This window comes from Gymnoscopelus microlampas (assembly GCF_963454915.1).
Source record: "Gymnoscopelus microlampas genome assembly, chromosome: 16".
NCBI lineage: Eukaryota > Metazoa > Chordata > Actinopteri > Myctophiformes > Myctophidae > Gymnoscopelus > Gymnoscopelus microlampas.
In genome coordinates this window covers 40,917,581-40,936,228 of record NC_139953.1, presented here as the reverse complement: position 1 = coordinate 40,936,228, position 18,648 = coordinate 40,917,581, and positions in this window count along the sequence as shown.

Here is an 18,648-nt window from a genome sequence, read left to right as displayed (position 1 = left end):
AACAGAGTATTTCTACATTGCAGTATTGATACTTTTACTTAAGTTAGAAATCGGAGTACTTTTTCCATGACTGCGAATCCAAAACAAACAGCGACAAACTAAAAGTCTGTGATTCTAAACGAGGGTCGATCATTAGATTGACAGAAGCCCTGGCTCGTTGTGACCTGGCTGGGCGTGTGCGCCGCGAGCCTGACGGGTTGTTGTTGCGTACGCAGGAAGTGGAGGAACTGTCGCTCTCATCAGGCTGAATTATGGCCTTGTCACTAGCAATCCACTCTGTCATCTTTCACAGGGACGGCGGGTGGGAGTCCCTGGCGTCCGTTGTCATATTTGTTCTTCTGTTTGTTCTGAACTCTCTCTCTCTGACAGCGTCAGGAGATTTTAGCCTCTTCCTCTTCATCATCATCATCTGGCTTGGTTGAAGCCATATGCCGGCGTTTTGGGAATGGGTTTTGTGGGGGACTGGCACACATGGGAGTGCCCCGTACGGCGTTTTGTCCTCGACGTGGGGTTTTTACAGTGTAGTTTGGGGTCCCAGAGTTAAATAATTGCAGCAAATCGGAGTCTGTGGGCCCTAATGCCTGCCAAATTGAGGGTCCTTGAAATTCAAAAGGTATTTTGAGTATTACTGGCCTGTGTCTGTGTGTGTGTGTGTGGGGGATTGTATTAGGGCTTACAGTGTGGTGAACATATGGCAATATTGTGGATGACAGGCAATGTTCAGGACACCTGCTGAGCATGTGAAATGAACACGTGTGTGTGTGTGTGTGTGTGTGTGTGTGTGTGTGTGTGTGTGTGTGTGTGTGTGTGTGTGTGTGTGTGTGTGTGTGTGTGTGTGTGTGTGTGTGTGTGTGTGTGTGTGTGTGTGTGTGTGTGTGTGTGTGTGTGTGTGTGTGTGTGTGTGTGTGTGTGTGTGTGTGTGTGTGTGTGTGTGTGTGCGTGCGTGCGTGCGTGCGTGCGCGCGCTCCTTTGCTTCAACCAATGGTATATTCGTGGAAATTGTCAAACGTTGTCACAATGTAACATGTGAGCTTGTAGATTGACTATTTTCTTTATTATTGCACAACGCCACCATAAGACAAATAAGCTTCAGTGCTTAATTACATAAGATAGATAAGATGTCTATGGTACATTAGTTCATTAGTTAGTTGACATGGTTCAGTAGCCTATTGTTTACTCCATTAGATTACATAAGACCTCACCCCTTGCTACTGCAGGTTTTTCACATACTGTATCTCCTGTATTAAAAAAACGAGATAAACCTTTATTGATTGCTGGAGGGAAAGTCAGGTGTCATAGCAACAGCAGTGTAAATGAAACACAGGACCACAGATCCAAACCATGATGAATATGAATACAATAATGATAACATGTAGGCTATTACTGAGCTGCTGGCCCTGCATATCTGCACTGGAACATGCACCATCTATCAATACATATAAATGTACAGTGAATATGTGAATGAATATACATCTTTTTTAGCCTGGAAACCAGATGAATCGGCCAGAGCAAAAAAGAAAAAAAAAGAAGAAAAAAAAGCCTTGGCAGATTTGGACTGGCCCTGCTCGGTTGTGATTGGGTTTCCCTGCCCCTGAAGTTGTGGGGCACCAATCAGGGCCCAGTATGCAAATATGGGGCGGGTTTATCATCACCAGAGGCATTTATTGAATTTGCCCCTTGGAAATACAGGTTTCACACAGAGATCCCAGAGATCCTGGCCATGCCAGGCTACATCTTATTGCTGTACATCTATCACCAGTGAAGATATGAATGAATATATGTACTGCCAACGTTGACTATCAACAGACTATAGCACTCACCTCTGAACCCAAAGGAATTAATAGTCCTTGTATGGTGTGGTTTAAATCCTCAGAAAAATCCTCTCTGTTCAATAAATGTTCATGTGAAGTATTTTTCTCGCCCCATCCCTGAATTTGCTTTTCAGTACCTATTTTCTTTGCTCCATCTTTTTCATCATTGAAGTATTCAATATCCTATGAATTATGAATTATTTTGATGCTCCAGAACTTGGGTCAATTCCTCGTTGTTTGGCACAGGGTGGCGTTGGGTTAGGGTGGAGCGCTTGTTTTGTTTTCAAAGCGTTCAACTGTTTTCGGTGAATGCTACTCTGAAGACCAGATTTTAGTAGCAACACTCTATATTAATGCTTTGGAGATATGCAGAGAGCAAGAAACGACCAGGATTGTCCAGTGGTGGAAAAAGTACTCAAATGTTTTACTTAAATATAAGTATCAATACGGCAATACAATTAAAGTCCGGAATTCAAAATTGACTTGAGTAAAAGTAAAAAAAAGTATTGGTATCAAAATGTACTTAAAGTGCCAAAAGTAGAAAGTACTCATTATGCAGAATGTCCGATTTCACACGTTTTCAAATGTATAAAATGTATGAAAATCCTTTGAAAATAGCAGATCTACAAGCTCACAATGCGTCGCACCGGGACACATTGTGAGCTTGTAGATTGGCTATTTTCAAATGGCCGAAATGTATATAGGGCTGAAGCGGTTAATGTTTTGTCTTGTAATAATAATCAAAACCTACAAAGTAACTAGTAACTAAAATTCTCAAATAATTGTAGTGGAGTAAAAGTACAATATCTGCCTCTGAGATGCAGTGGAGTAGAAGTAAAAGTACTGAAAATTGGAAATTCTCCAGTAAAGTAAAAGTACCTTGAAATTGTATTTAAGTACAGTACTTAAGTAAATGTGCTTAGCTACTTTACACCACTGGGATTGTCACGGGTAAGCTTCAAAACAAACAAAGCAAACCAAACCAAATGTTTGAGGGAGTGGGTCTTTAGCCGTCATCTATTTAGTATCGTTTAGTTCTCAGTTAGGTTCCAGCACAGCGAGACTGCCAGCTGTCATTGTGGCCAGAAATGGGCACAATTACCTCTTTGAAATTATAACTTTGAAAAACCCAGATATGTTATTTTCCCCAGGCTCCAAAGCTCCATGCAGATTAAAAGTTTGTTTACTAAAGCAGATGTCATGCGGTGGTATATCCACTGCAGAGTGCAGAGCTGCTGAGAATACTGATGTTTAATTTAAGCCTGATTTATATTTAATTGTACCATTTACGCCTCATATCCTGAGGCACAAATAGGTGATCTATACAAGCGGATGTGAGCTTGTAGATCTGCTATCTTCAGACCACGACCACTGTTGTGCCGACGGGGTATAAGTGCGGCATTATTTAAAATGCAGTCCATTAGAGTTAAAAAAGAGAAAATCAAGATCAATTCAGTCTGTTTCGCAAAAAAAGGAGAGAGACAGAGAAAAAAGAGACTCTTTGTTTTCATTGACTGTGACATTAACTGACATTTCCCCCGGGGGCGGGGGCGAGTGGTTCAGTCTGTGCCGGTTTATCACATTGAGGTCCTTTGCCATGTGAAAACAAACCTACGGAAAGCCTATGCAGCAGATCACTGGAACGTTCCCTGGGGGGCTAGCACTTCGTTTGAACCAACCCACTTGGGACTGGTTCTCTGCGCTGCATTGGCCCAGGTCTCATTTTGTCTGGATCCTATATCGACCACATTACTCTTTATAAACTATCTGTGTCTGTTTTAATCTATTAAGACCGGGAACGCATCTGTGTCATTTTAAGATTTCTCTGGCTATTAAAAAATAGCAGATCTACAAGCTCATAGCGCAGCACCGAGTGCCCTGCTATGAGCTTGTAGATCTGCTGATTTTGAAAAATTGTGTAATTCTTTGCAAATCTTTGAATATATACATATATCTTTTTAAAGCGAACATTTGCAACTCAAATATATATATATATATGCAAACTAAAGATTTGCACAAATTATCACGATTACGGTTTTCACGATCAAAGAAAATAGCAGATCACAAGCTCATAGCGCGGCACTCGGTGCCGCGCTATGAGCTTGTATATCTGCTATTTTTGAATAGCCCAAAGAAATCTAGGAAATGACACAGATGCGTTCCCGGTCTTAATGGGTTAATATAGCCTCCTGTCGGCAGCTAATAAACCAGTGTGTTGGAGTTATTAGTGACAGTGGTCAGCTCGGTCAAAAAACAGAGCCGTCCGTCGCTCGTTTTCAAGGCTTGATCGATGGTCTTGATCGATCCGTCATGCACAAGTGGAAGTGCGTCGTGGCATCATACAGCAGATCTGTCTTGGCTGTCTGACTTTAGTCCTCTCCGTCTTTCCCGGCCCTCTGTCTCTCCTTTTTTAATAATCTCTTCTCGCCAGTGTCGGTACCATTCACTTATCTGCGGAGACCCCCGAGGCGACTGAAACTAGATGGAGACGTCCAATTCAGAGCCCCCTGAATCCAAGGCACCACTCCCTTGCCATAGATATAAAACAGACAGAGCACTTGAAATAGCTTTATATGTGATATATCGAATATAAGTGTGATAAGCATGGCTGTGGATGGGCCTTGATATTGCAAGGCAAGTGGAGTCACTATGTTGTTTAACCAAATAACTTTATTTAGGGAGGTAAAGACAGCAGTTTTACCTTTGTGTTGCGAGTATTAAAGTCAAGTGTTTTTTTGTTTGGTTCATGTATTTACCCATGACAATCCTGGCAGTTTCTTGCTCTATGCAAAATCTCTAGAGAAAAGTGTTTTACAACTAAATCAGGTCTTCAGAAATAGGTAGCACTCCAGATCCGGTGTTTTCACATTTAGTTCTGTCTATATATCTAAACTCTTGTCTATCTGTCTGTCAGTCCTTCTCGAGGACTGTTTATCCGATCCCCTTCAAACATGGCGGGTGTATTAAAGATGACCCAAGGGAGTGCAGGGTCGGGTATGATGCTGTTTTGGGTGAGCGGTGCTCCAGAACAGTGGTTCTCAAACATTTTCATGTCAACGACCCCCAAATTGATATGTATTTCACCCCGGACAACTATTTGAAAATATTTACAAGCTCACAATGCGTCGCATCGTGAGCTTGTAGATCTGCTTTTTTTAAATGGCCGAAATGTATATAGGGCTGAAGTGGGTATAATGTATGTTTTGTAATAATAATCAAAACCTACAAAGTAACATATAACTAAAGTTTTCAAATAATTGTAGTAGAGTAAAAGTACAATATCTTCCTCTGAGATGTAATAGAGTAGAAGTAAAAGTACTGAAAATTGGAAATACTCCAGTAAAGTAAAAGTACCTCAAAATTGTACTTAACACATCGGGTGCCAGCATTTTTTCATAACAACTTACCGTGGGTGCCAGCATTCTCCCCATTGACTGCGCTTTGCTGTTTAAAGTTTCCGCGTGGGTTACAAGCAAATCCACGCAAAAAAAAGCATCGATTCATGTTCTGCCATGAGCCTGGCTACAGGCTGGAACCATAACATTCCCCTCGCGGGTTACAACGGGGGGGGGGATCGCGCATCGCGCATGACCGGTTTTCCCCACAGGAAACAGATTCGGAGATATAGGCGTTTCAAAGTAGGAAATAGACAGGAAGCGGATGGGGGGAAAAAAATTGTTTCCGGTGAGCGATCTGGCACTTCCTTAGCAGGATTACAATGGGTGCTCCCAGAGCTGCTCTAGCCCCGCCCGCGCGGAGAAAAACAAAAAAAACAAAAAGACTGAAATCACGGTTCAGACCGTGTTCGGCACCGAAGCTTCGGAACCGCCACTATGTAAACACACGGTTCAGACCTTGTTTGGCACCCGATGTGTTAAGTACAGTACTTGAGTAAATGAACTTAGTCACTATACACCACTGCTGATATATCTTTTCATTGTCAATAAAGATGTCAAAATCAAAATCTTGCATACATGTACATGCACTTCACAAGCACACACATTCACACCACACACATGAAACGGCTAACGCGTTTTCTTTGTTCGGTCCTATGCTGACTGATGATAAATGTCAAACAGTATATAAACAGGAAGCACTCAAACCACTGTGAACTTCTCCATCAATTTCCTTCAAAAAAAAAGAAAAAAAAAAGAAAGGTTGTCTCTGATCGGTTTATGCCATGGATAATTATGAAAGATATTCATTAGCTTTTGGTTTGTTAATCATATTTCACAATTTGATTTCCTCCCGCAAAACCTTGAAGAAGAAAGTCTCCTTTCATCCAATTTACTTTCACAGAGACTTTGATTTGTTTGCACTTAAGAGAAGAACTTCTGAATCATCTGTTTCCAAAACAACAATTAAGACAGAACAAAGCAGTAACTGAAGAATACATAGGAAAAGTACTAATTAATTTTGCTATCAAAGTAAGAGATGTCACTTTTCCTTCCTCCGAATGTTTTTTTTTTTGTTCGAGGTATCTGTATTAGTATTTTCCAATTCACGTACAGGTCAATAAGACAAAAGCATTCAAAAACAGTCTATGTTAACCCTCCTACCACCCAAAGTTCCTGCTACGAAAGAGCCACAACATTGGTATCTTGTTGTACCATTAACAAAATAAAGATACAATACAAACACATCTTCCTCTGAATGTTTGAGCTTCAAAGCCATATCAGGATCAGGAATGATCATGTGAAGTCATGAACGACAACTTCTAAATGTCAGCAAGGAACTTGGAGATAGACTGCTGTGATGGGAGCATCAAAAGAGGGAAACACTCTGCATTCCTTCCATACAGGAATGGTGTCACGATTAAATACACAAAAACTGTTCGATCTTTGCCTCGGGGTCAATGGTTCCCAATCCTCAATACTTCTGGCACACCGGTGTGCCTTGAGGCACAAATGTGTCATAGAATTAATAGCTCGGAATGGAATAACTAGCTCTATATACTGATAGCAATCACTTGATTGATTGATTGATTGATTGATTGAACATTTTATTAGGCAAAATAATGTAAAACAACACAGTTACATTTATAATACTTTTGTCCAAAAGGTCCGGCCAAAAAAGTCCTTGCGGACTTGTTTCCGTTGGGGTCCTTGAATTAATTTCATAGACATATATAGTAGCAACCAAACAGTTCAAAAATCAACATAAAAATACAGAGGAAAGAAATACCACTAAACCCTAAACCCTAAAACCGAAATAAAGTAACCAAAACACGAAAAAAAACTAACAAAATCCGCCCAAAAAAATGTGAAAATACAAAATTTGTTTACATTTGACAGTTACAAATGTTTTTCACGATTTTTCAAAAATAGCATATCTACAAGCTCATAGCGCAGCACTCGGTGCCGCGCTATGAGCTTGTATATCTGCTATTTTTGAATAGCCAAAGTGTAAAATAAGGGGTATAGTAATAGTCCACCGAAAGTCCATCCCCCCCCACCTTCTGAGAGCCTGTGACGTCCCTGCCAGATGTTCATGCATATAGCTGCTTGTCCTGTATGAACAGCCTAGTGCCGAGACGTTTTATTTTGATCAACCTGTAACTTTTTCAAATCAGATATTGTTGCTGATGACCAGATTATTGGGCAGTATTCTAAGGGAAATAGAACCAAAGAGTGAATGTAATTATTGAGGGAGTAGTGAAAGCAGAACACTTCTTTGTCATATTGATTCCTCTTCCCGTTTCAGTCATGTGACAATGACTATCGAACAGAGTGTTGGCAGTCCAATTTTATGAAAGTAATTACACTTTCAATTGCTTTCGAATTGAAAGTGAAAATAGCAGATCGAGTGCTTTTTGAGCTATTAGATCTTCTATTTTCGCTACTTCTGAAACGGTTTAAAAATATATATATATTTATGGTAATTGTTCTTTAATTTATTTTATCTATGAAATATGTTGGAATTCATTTAATTGATACAAAGTTGTGATTTGTTTTTGTTTAAACCTTTTGAAATATTTTGAAATAATATTTCGTTTTTAATGGAAGACAAAAAAAGGGGACATTTACTACAACCCATACAAATAGGCTCTATTCACAGCAGCCATATTTTCACTTCCTTAACAGGTGTTACCAATGATACTAATGAAGGCTCTGTTCCATTTAGTGTGGCACAGTGGTTCTCATAATTTTCAATTTCCACAACCCCCATAACTCTGAGAGTGTACAAATGTAACCAAATGGACCCTTACGGGTCCATTTGGTTCCATTTGTACACTCTCAGAGTTACACACCCGTAAGGGGCCATTTGGAACCCCCTTAAGGAACCATGAGGACATTTTAGTCCTACTGGTGTAGCAGTGTTTCCAGTGAGTCGACATGCATAATATCAGCACCCTGACTCTGTTTGACCAGAATGGAACAGAGCCTTCATTAGTATCATTGGTAACACCTGTGAATGTCTTCACAATATGGCTGCTGTGCATAGAGCCTATTGGTCCGCTCCGCGACCCAAACATGGGTCCCGACTCATTGTTTGGGAAACTGTGCTCTAGAGCACACCTCCGCAACTGCTCTCACTTATGCCTAATAATGGGCGCCATTAACATGAACAGTTGCATCCTCTGTTCCCCACAGCTTCCTTGTGTCCTGGCGGCTGCACCTTACGACTGACACATCCCTGGGTCCTGGAGGCTGCACCTTACGACTGACACATCCCTGGGTAGGTAACCCAGTCTGGCAGAGATATGCACTCTGAGGAGGGCACTTTTTTTGTAGTTATAGCTGTTTTATTTCCCCAAGTGGCCTGTTTTCAGTAGTCAATACTTTTCTCCTTGTAGCAAATGTACTTAAAGGTATTGATACTTAACTATATTGCACATAAAATGTCAAATTGCTGTTGGTGATATTGCTTCACTTTCATCGTGGCTTTTATTAGTTGCACATACCAGTGCTATTTGTGGGTTATTGAAATTGCATTTTCTGTAATTTATAAATATTGCTAGATTCACACCAACCAGAATTGATTTGCTTATTGACCGCTCATATAGAGTGTGTGTGTGTGTGTGTGTGTGTGTGTGTGTGTGTGTGTGTGTGTGTGTGCGCGTACGCGCATGTGCATGCGTGTGTGTGTGTGTGTGTGCGCGCGTGCTATATATATATAATAACTCATACTCACAACCCCCAGTTGTGATATAATGACAATATAGCATGTGCTGGAGTGAGTTATTGCTTTCATAAAATGATTACCAAATATGGCAACATGAAAATCATAGACATGTACCAATTACAGCAGTCAGTAACAATTTCATTTCAAGAATAATTTCGACATCAAAGCATAATATAAATATACTGTAAATGCAAACTGTAAACTGCCTGCCTGCACAAGCAGAGGGTGCAGGCAGTTTACAGTTTGCATTCATATTTGTTCAATTTTGTCTCATTGTGCAGCTCTGCCTGTTGTCCTGTGCTGTGAAATGTCACAAAATGTCACCAAACCACACCTTTTGGAAGCTGTTTAAAGATTTAACCACTCTATACAGTACTTGGGGTAGGCTCTGTACTTGGTTTGCTCTTTTTCCCCCTTTCCACCAAACCTCTTTGCCAATATACAAGCTCACAGCATGAGTGTGAGCTTGTAGATCAGCTAATTGTTGACACAATGTTTCCCCCATGAATAGGGATGATATGGTTCAGGTTAAAACTGCCCCCTTGTTCTGACACCAGTCATCAGATGGCTCATTTTGTTTGTTTAACAACGTTAAGTAAGTCATATTTTTGGTTAAAATAAAGCGTTTTTTTGTTAAACAGTTAAAAGCTCTATTTTCTGAGAGTAAACATTGCTATATCGAGTGTTTGCTCAGTAGCAGTGGTCCCTCCATCTCTCCAGCTTTTTAACCCTTTAAGACCGGCGGGAACGCATCTGTGTGTCATTTTAAGATTTCTTTGGGCTATTCAAAAATAGCAGATATACAAGCTCATAGCGCGGCACCGAGTGCCGCACTATGAGCTTGTAGACCTACTATTTTATGAAAAATCGTGAACATTTTTGCAAATCTTTGACTGTATACTTTTTTTTAACTCTGTTACAACTTCTGGGGGGTCTCTGGAACTAAATATTTTGAGATGGGGGTCCACGGCCAAATACATATATTTTTTGAGAACCACTAATATTATAGCAATATTAGTTTTAGACATTGTAGAATCCCCAGAAGCAAAGATTTGAGTTACAAATGTTCGCTTTAAAAAAAAATATATATAGATTTTTCCCCAAAAATAGCAGATCTACAAGCTCATAGCACTCGGTGCCACGCTATTAGCTTGTATATCTGCTATTTTTGAATAGCCCAAAGAGATCTAGAAAATGACACAGATGCTTCCCCGGTCTTAATGGGTTAATGAACAGAAAATAAATTTTCAGGCGGGACACCAATTTCGTCCAATAAGGCCATTAATCCGGTTCAATTTTCTAGGGTTCCAGTTCCAATTTTGTCTGCTCATTTTGTTTCTGTTTCATCACATCCAATTTCACTTGTTTATCCCCCCATCCTGTATGAGGTCTCTCTCCTGATTGGATGAATTATTCATCCAATTCTGACCTGAAAATGCATTTTCTGTTTACTAAAGAGCTGGAGAGACGGGGAGAACCGTGTCATTGAACAAACAATCCATAGCAATGATTGCTATTAGAATATAGAGTTATTTAACCCTTTTTTTAACCCACAATTGTTACTTACAGCACTTTTCACTGCACCTCAAAGCTACGCTGCGTCCGTTTAACGACCCCTCGACTTTGTTGTGCAACAAACCGATCTACAAGCTCACAATGTATGTAAATGTAGTGTGCCTTGAGATTGGGGTTTGATAGTGTCACTTTAGTCCCCCAAAAGCCCACTGCAGTCGTGGCCCTGGTAGGTAACTGAATTCCCCCATGGTGTCTCAGGTATAGTCCATGATTGGACCGCTATAATCACAAGGAAAACAGCTGCATGCAGTCAACCTCCTACTAGTAGGATAGAAAACCAGCAGTACTAGCGGCCCTGGTAGGATAGAACAGTGGTGCTCAAACGTTTCTGTTTTATTTCAAGCACCCCCAGTTTGGTATGCACCCCCATAACTCTGAAAGTGTACAAATGGATGGTTCCAGACCATGTGTACACTTCCTGAGATACTGACCTGTAAGGAACCACAACAATCAATCATTTAGCTGGGGACCCCCTGGAACCCCCCTGTTAAAGGATCCCACTTTGATTGAAAACCGGCAGTACTAGAGGTCCTGGAGATTAGAAAACCAGCAGTACTAGAGGTCCTGGAGATTAGAAAACCAGCAGTACTAGAGGTCCCGGAGATTAGAAAGCCAGTACTAGAGGTCCTGGAGATTAGAAAACCAGCACTACTAGAGGTCCTGGTAGATTAGAAAACAAGCAGTACTAGAGGTACTGGTAGATTAGAAAACCAGCAGTACTAGAGGTCCTGGAGAATAGAAAACCAGCAGTAATAGAGGTCCTGGAGATTAGAAAACCAGTACTACTAGAGGTCCTGGTAGATTAGAAAACAAGCAGTACTAGAGGTCCTGGTAGATAAGAAAACCTGCAGTACTAGAGGTCCTGGTAGATAAGAAAACCAGCAGTACTAGAGGTCCTGGTAGATTAGAAAACCAGCAGTGCTAGAGGTCCTGGTAGATTAGAAAATCAGCAGTGCTAGAGGTCCTGGTAGATTAGAAAACCAGCAGTACTAGAGGTCCTGGTAGATTAGAAAACCAGCAGTGCTAGAGGTCCTGGTAGATAAGAAAACCAGCAGTACTAGAGGTCCTGGTAGATTAGAAAACCAGCAGTACTAGAGGTCCTGGTAGATAAGAAAACCAGCAGTACTAGAGGTCCTGGTAGATTAGAAAACCAGCAGTACTAGAGGTCCTGGTAGATTAGAAAACCAGCAGTACTAGAGGTCCTGGTAGATTAGAAAACCAGCGGGCACCAGATGTCCAAAGGATCACTGCTTTATGCCCGCTGAGTCTGACCCCGTAGAAAGTTGAGCAGGACACGGTTTCCACATCACTACACCGTGTAGCGAGGCTACAACTCTCCAGAGAACGTTCTGCCCGGCCCGGCGCCGCGTTACAGCCTGAACTGTTGTCAGCTGAGTCTAAAAATGGCCTATAGAAGCTCACCGCTGCTTCAGTGTTGGATCAAGATGTACTACATCTGTTTGTCATATGGAGACCCTGAAATAACTCCCTCCCTGCAGTTAAGCTGCGAAACTCTGCCCCGCAGGCATCTATTGACCTTCTATTGAAGTTATAATTAAGAACCCATTGAGACCTGAAGCCGATTCTACATGTCTCCTAAATCTCAACAGTATTCTGAAAAACGTATGTTTCTATATCAGTGGTGCTCGATCTTTTTCACGTCAAGGACCCCCAAAATTATATGTATTTGGCCGCGGACCCCCATCAAAATATCTTGTTCCAGGGACCCCCCAGAAAATAGTATATCTGCTATTTTTGAATAGCCCAAAGTGCTTTTTAGCTCAAATCAAAAAATGACACAGTTCCAGGTCTTAAGTTAAGCCGTGGAATATGAGAGGGAATGTATTATAGGCCGTTTCACTAAAGCCTGACAGATTTATCGATTCGGACGATATTTCAGCCATTATTTTACTCTTCTGACGACATATGGTCTAGGACTCACCAAAATCGTGATCGGCATCAGACCCAGAAATCTAGCATCGGTCAGGCACTACTTTTCACTCTCAACAACATAACATGCACAAATGGGTCCAAGGGTATTTACTTTAGCAGTGTTTGAGAATATCAGTAGCTGACAGGAACAATAGATTAAAGTTATTGAAACAAGATACTAAACAAACTCTCACATCAACACCGTCTGTGTTATACACACACACACACACCACACAACACACAACACACACACACACACACACACACGCGCACGCGCACGCGCACGCGCACGCGCACGCGCACACACGCGCACACACGCGCACACACACGCGCGCGCACACACGCACACACACACACGCGTCGGCTTATACCACTTTTATTTTACACGGAGGAAGGCTATTTCTATCATCTCATGTTAATTGTTATTTCAAGAGATGTAAAGTTATCTCTTACAATTCTGGATAATGAAAGCTAAAGATTGCATAAAGTCTAAAAGATTACAGTCATCACTTTTGCATTCAGATTACTCTAGTCCATCTTCTTTCTTTTTTTTTTATAATTAAGTGCCACTGCGTTCCAATGATATGGCTGTCAATATATCTTCAGTGATAATAAGTGAGTGAGAGAGAGTGTAGGGAGTGATCATCTGTTCCATGTCAGATAAACGGGTGCTGATGTATTGGGTGCCTTTCACAGTCGACCACGCACCCGCTTTATCTATTTCCTGCTCCAGTGGAGACCATCACTGCACTTGGAGAGCGTTCTGCATGTCTCTATACCAGTGCTTCCCAAACAATGGGTCGGGACCCATTTTTGGGTCGCGGAGCAATTTTTATGATCCTGAGTAATACAATTTTTCATGATAGTGAAATTAGCTCATAGATCTGTTATTTTTCACTGTTCCTCAAATATGTGGTTACGTAATTCATAATTAATTTGTGTACGTTTCTCCTGGAAAGACTTCTTTTTTAGGTTATTTTGGGTCTTGAGCTGAAAAGTGTGTGAACCACTGCTCCGTAGGCTCCACACACACACACACAGAGGGGGTTTCAGGAAGCTGGACACAGCTTGCATTTGTCCCCTGTAAATAGAAGATGACCGATGGGGGATGTTTGAGTCCGATCCCTATCCAGATTTTGGAGAGTCCTTACATTCGACTTTAATTAAACAATGAACAAGCAAACAAGTAAATGTATTTTATACTATACTTTATTTGGTACGCCATTCTTAATTAATTTCTGGATGAATGGAACCCCCATGACATTATACTAAGTCTCACCACCGATCTGGAATCAAGTCTGTGTTCCCCCATCGGATGACTGCGCCTGGGTGGGTGGGGGTTGGACGTGAGGTAAATTGATCCCAGGTTTTGATGGATGAATCCCACGTCGCTCAAGGGGGCTCAATCACCCGTCGTCGCTCTGAAGAGCCTTGAGACGTGGCTGTTTAGCATTCAGGAAGCATCTCTGACGGAGAAGAACTACAGAGAGCAAACAAGAGAGTGCAGTTAATCTCTGTGGGTCCCCATGGTAACACGTACGTACGCGAACCATATCAGAAAAGCCAGACAAAGGCGCAGCGAGAGTGCCCGGGGGCGTCGATACTTTTGTCCCCACACCTAAACCGGGGGAGAATGCCTGTCTGCCTTCCTAATTGCCCCGCGGTCTCCACCCGCAGGCGTCTTGGACGATCAAGCCCTCCTTCCTCACTGCTTCCTTTGTTAACTCATTCAAACCGGGAAAGCATCTGTGTCATTTCTTTGCACTATTCAAAAATTGCAGATGTACAAGCTCACAGCGAGGCACCGAGTGCCTCGCTGTGAGCTGCTATTTCTGAAAAATCGTGAACATTTGTGCAATCTGACCGATTCTACAAATGTAGTCTAAAGCCCAAGAGTTTAAAAAAAAAACTTATGTTGCTATAATATCAGTGGTTCTCAAACTTGTCAAGGACCTCCCAAAATTAAATGTATTTGGCCGCGGACCCCCCTCTCAAAATGGTTACATGTCGCCTTTCCGACATGTCGCCTTTCCGACGTTAACGTTAACTAACCCTATACCTATATGTATTGTGTTTTGTTTTTCTTGTGTCATGTCAAATGTGTGAACTGTTTATTGTTGCATACATGGCTGCTGGGTCGCAAGACAAATTTCAGTGTGAACTGACAATAAAGTAGTATCGTATCGTACCTAACCCTAACCCTAACCGCACGCGGAAGCCACTAGTCGGAGTAGTGAAATGTCGGAATGCAGACATTACCCCTCTCAAAATATTTTGTTCCAGGGACCCCCCAGAAGCAAAGATTTGAGTTAAAAATATTTGCTTCAAATAAATATATATATTCAAAGATTTGCACACATTTTCCACGATAAAAAAATAAATAGCAGATCTACAAGCTCATAGCGCGGCACTCGGTGCCGCGCTATGAGCTTGTATATCTGCTATTTTTGAATAGCCAAAGAAAAATTAAAATGACACAGATGCGTTCCCGGTCTTAATGGGTTAACTCATTTGTATTGAAGTACTGTGCAGGGAATAGAGTTTGCTGCTTAATCACGGAGGGTGGCTCTATCAGTGTCTTAACCGCACATGAACCCTAGCATCCCTATTCTGGGCATGTCACAATATAAGGCAAAACATAGCTGAGCATTCTGTGAAAATTGCAGATCTGCAAACTCACAATCGCGTCACATTGCGACACTTGTGTAAGCTTGTAGATTGGCTATTTTCGGCAAAGAGATTTGGTGCAGAGGGAAAACAGGAGGGGGGTGAAGTATGGACACCCCAGTCAACTAAGTGCAAATAGGGTTTAATGGTGAGGCATATGCCACTTCATTTTAACATTTTAACATTCAACACATCAGGCCCTTTTCGAATGGCGCATCACACATAGGAATCCCATGCAGAATGACACATGTTCAATTGCTTTAACATTTATCAAAATGCTAATGCGGAACAGTGCTTTGACACAGAGGGGGTGGAGGTTACACCTCTCACCCTCGTGGACCTTTCACCAGGTTGAAAGGTGTGCAGCGAGGCAGGCACTTAAATACCTTCCTTATTATAGAGTCTGTGGCTCAGCACATTCAAGCCATGGACTCATCAACCCTCAGCGCAACACAAAGCGACTCAGACAGTCCTTTGTGCCAGTAGCCAACAGGCTGTCTGCTTGACTCTGGCACATTCTGTACTGTAGACCAATTATTTGTATACGAACATTGAGCATCAAATCTAGCCCCCACCCTAGGGATTTTCAAAAGCAAGCTATATAAGACCCACCTTTTCCCTCCTATAGGTTCGCTTGGTGTTTCTTGGGTTGAGTGTGTTTGGTTATAGTTTCTACTCCCGCCTGTTGTGACCAGTGGTGGAAAAAGTATTCAAATGTTTTACTCAAGTAAAAGTATCAATACTGCAATGAAGAAGTACTCTGTTACAAGTAAAAGTATTGGTATCAAAATATACTTAAAGTACAAAAGTAGAAAGTACTCATCATGCAGAATGTCCCATTTCACAAGTTTTCAAATACAATGTATACAAATCTGGCCGAACTGTATAGTGTTGAAGTGGTTAATGTATGTTTTGCCTCTGAGATGTAGTGGAGTAGAAGTAAAAGTATTGAAAATTGGAAATACTCCAGTAAAGTACAAATAAAGTACGGTACTTAAGTAAATGTACCTAGTTACTTTCCACCACTGCTTGTGACTGACTGACAGACTGAGTTTTGTGTTGTCCTAGTATAGTGTTCTTTGTTTTCTCCTAATGTTTTCTCTCTCAATCTTTCCTCCGGCTGCGCCGCAGGCCAGTATAATAACTGGGTGGGGGCACACTATAAACACCGGACCTTTAAACCTATGAACCTATTGACTGTACGTGTGCACATAGGTTGCGTTTACAACCCAGTTACTTTAGGGAGCACTTGGTTTGGTTCACTCAACTCCCAGTGTACGAGGCTTGTGAGGCGCGTCCGTGCGAGCCACTATAGACAATATGGTGGGAATTGATTGCATGAAACAATCACCTGTGCGTCCAGTCTCAATGTTGGTAAACAAATAATTGGTCTATAGGCGAGTGAGTGTGAATCACAGCGTTTGGTTTGACATCTGATTTGGGAATTGCTGACACACTAAATAAACCAGGCCATAGGCCATATAGGCCTGAATAGTACTGAATATTTAAAGGAGAGGTCACAGTGCATATTCTACTGTAAGCCTTCTTCCTCCGCACTGGTACAAAAATTGCAGCCGAAAAGGTTGATGGAAAGCATTTTTAGTTTTACACATGAGTACCGTGACTTATTTTCCACTCCATCTTATGAGCGGTCAGGTTATTTTGCAACCTGCCTGCGCCATGCATGCCTGTATGATGTCAGTGTGATGTGGTCTGAGTAAAGGCTCTATTTGCACATAGACTACTGGGATGCCTATGACAGATGCCTGTTAAGGATCACTCTTGTAGCAAAGAGAATAATATTAACAGTGTGGAAGACTTCCATCGTTCATTGTTTCACTAGATGGCTTAATGAGTTTGTATCGCTGATACATCTGGAGGGGCTGCGTTGCAACAAACAAAGACAGTTTAACAAACATTCGAGTACATCTGGGGTCCTATCACGGGGTCAACTTGACTCTGCTGTGTGACTGCTCTGCTTTGTACAGGCCTAATTGCCTGTACCTCATCATGATTGAGGTTAATTACTCACGTTTATTATGCATAATAGAGTCTGGTGTTTGTTTGTCTTATTGTTATGTCTCGTTGATGTATCTGTCGGTTATGTGTTATAAAAAACAATAAGAATTTATATTAAAAAAAACTCTTGTACCTAGTGTATTGTTGATACACTGTATATTAACTGTGTTGATAGACTATTATACAGTATTACCCAGATGCCAACCGTTGTAGGCCAGCTGACACTACTCTACATCATTGGTTCTCAAAGTGGGGTCCGGGGACCCCCAGGGGTACTTGAGGGGATACCAGGGGGTCCCCAGCTAAATGATTTATAGGAACCAAATGGACCCTTATGGGTCTGTAACTCTGAGAGTGTACAAATGTACATTTGTACACTCTCAGAGTTACATAACATTGATTTTACAATATGAAATGGGGTCCCAGAGATAGAAATGCCATTAAATGGGGGTCCGTAGCCGTAATGCATGTCAAACTGGGGGGGTCCTTAAATTACAATGATTGAGAATCACTGCTAGAGCCGTAAAAAAAATCTTCTCTTATGGGGGGTCCCTGGCTTATCTTTTCAAATGGGGGTCCGCGGGCTAATAAGTGTCAATTTGGGGGTCCCTGACATGAAAAAGTTTGAGAACCACTGCTCTACATAATATCAGCCTCATATCCACCGTCAATAGTCTGTATATATATATATATATCCATTCATAGTCGATAGATATGAATGCATATATTCACTGGTGATAGATTGTACATTACACTTATATTTAATAATAGAATAATACATTATGTCAACTCGGACCCAGTGCAGGAGGCCTATAATCCAGACTGTAATTGCATTTTATTCTTATTCTATCTTTATTATTATCTCTCTTCTCTGCTCTTATCTGAACCTTTCCAGTGTTTCAGGCTTACTGCGGTTGCTGTTGCTACGACACCTGCATTTCCCCGCGGGGGATCAATAAAGGATCTATTTCCCTTCTCACTGCTAAATTTGATCAGTTGATGGAGGGTGGTGCTAAGCCTCCAAACCCCCACCCACCCGGCCTCCTCCCGGCCTCCTCCCGGCAGGCTTAGTGGAGCCACACTTCTCTGTGGCGGGGAGGTGTGTGTGTGTGGGGACTGGGGGTTGGTGTGGAGGGGGTTCAGCAGTGTTGCCATGTCCGCTTATAAGCGACTTTGGGCTTGTTTTTCTGTTAGGTCGCTTGTTTTTTTTTTGTGTTTTTTTTTGTGGGGGGGGGGGGGGGGGGCTTGTTTCTAATGTTGAAGAACCCCCACAATAATATGTATTTGTCTGCGGACGACCTTCATCTGAAAATATTTTGTGCCAGGAACATATTCCAAATAGCCGATGTACATAGGGGTTAAAGTAGTCTGGGAGGCATTGCGTCGGAGCTTGGACAGCAGGGGCGCGGCCACTGGGTTGTGATTCAAATCAACAGCCAATGAAGAAAAGGGGGCGGGATCCACATGCAGTGGGTGTTGCATCTAAATAGGATCGACGGGAAGCAATTTCCCCTGGAAC